Source organism: Lipotes vexillifer, unplaced genomic scaffold, assembly GCF_000442215.2.
Source record: "Lipotes vexillifer unplaced genomic scaffold, Lipotes_vexillifer_v1.1 scaffold811, whole genome shotgun sequence".
Lineage (NCBI taxonomy): Eukaryota > Metazoa > Chordata > Mammalia > Artiodactyla > Lipotidae > Lipotes > Lipotes vexillifer.
In genome coordinates, this window is record NW_006775554.1 from 89,809 (window position 1) to 91,412 (window position 1,604).

Here is a 1,604-nt window from a genome sequence, read left to right on the forward strand (position 1 = left end):
CAGCCCGCGCGCCCCGCTCGCCGCTCCCCGGCACTCTCGGGGGGCCCGCCCGCCCTGCACCCTGGAGCACCGGGCCTCGAGCCTCTGCCAGCTCCTCTGGATCCTTGCTGCCGTGGGCAGCGGCTGCCGTGCCTCTCCTCCCGAGACAGGTAGGTGGGGCGGCGGTTGGCCTGGGGGGTCGGGATCCGGCGCTGCAAGCCTGTGCTCCCCGGTGCAGCCGGCGCCCGGAGCGCGGAGGGTCTGAGGCTTAAAAGTGGGGCCCCAGGCGGAAGGAGAGCGTGGGGGTTAAGCTCCTCGGGTTTCAGTGTTTGCTTCTGTAAAATGGGGGAGTCGTGCCGATTATGGGCAGTGTCTATTGGTAAAATACTTGGCACGTGACGGTCGGGGAGAGGCAGCTTGGGGGCCTCCGCCCGCGGCGCCTGGAGGCCCGCAGAGGGTGGGGGCAGCGCTGCCTTTCTTCCCCTGCAGGGCCTGCATCCCCCACCCCGGCCCCTGAACGAGAGGCCCAAGTTCCGGGAACCTCGAGGACCATGTAGACGCGCCCTTGCTTCATTGTTGACTGCAGGAGTTCGGGTGTTGGCAGGCTCCGTGGACCTGTGCGCCAAGGGGCCGGGCGTTAATATGCGTGTGGCGGGGCTGGGGCCTCCTGGGTGAGTCCCGGCCTAGATTCGCCGCACCCGCCTGGGGGATTGCGGGAAACCGGCCCAGCTGCGCCCCGCGTGAGACAGATGGGCTGCTGGCAGGGGGGCGCTGCTCCGTCTGCCTTGTGGGGACGCTCTATGGGAGCCTGACTTCTGGGTCCTCGGCCCTGGAAGCTGCCTGCCTTGGGGCCGCTCAGCCAGGAAATGGTCTAACCCTCTGATTTTACAGAGGAGGAGACAGATCCAGAGTGGTCTAACGGCAGATACTAATAAGCAAGATGGACTAAGTTTGGGAATACAGAGCAAGCAGGTGGGAGCTGATAATGCCCACTCGGGGTGGGCGTGGAGGGGAGGGAGGGTTATTGGAGAAGGCTTCCTGGAGGAGGCGATGGAAAGGATGCCAGTGGTAGGAGGTAGGGTTTAGGAGATAGAGTTTGGCAGGCGTCATACTTCTCTGTGGCCTCCACAGCACCTTACGGTCATTGTTTGGTCCATGCATTTATTCAGCAAATACAATACAGCTGCTTGATGATGGGAAATTAGATGTAACATGGTTGAGATTGCCATTCTCCCTCCTCTCCTGTTCTTCTTAAAGAGGGGGTGTTGGCTGGGATCCCAAGTTCTTATCTTTTGCAGGGGGCGGGGAAGCAGGAAGTCAGGGCCTGACCATCCCTTGAAATGGTTTCAGTTTACATATGATCACTTGTGTATGTTCTGTGATTTGCAGTGGGTTTTGTGTGTGTGTGTGTGTGCTTTTGGTGACAGAACAGTACTTTCTGGCCGACTACTAAGGATATATCACTGATATGATTTTAAAACATTTTAAATGAATTATGTGGCAGAGATGGCTATTGGTCACCCATGTCCTCTTCTTCTTGGGGTATCACCTGGATATATTTCCTGGGCTCCCTTACAGTTTGGTGGGGCCACATGACTGAGTTTTGGCTGATGGAATGTGAGCAG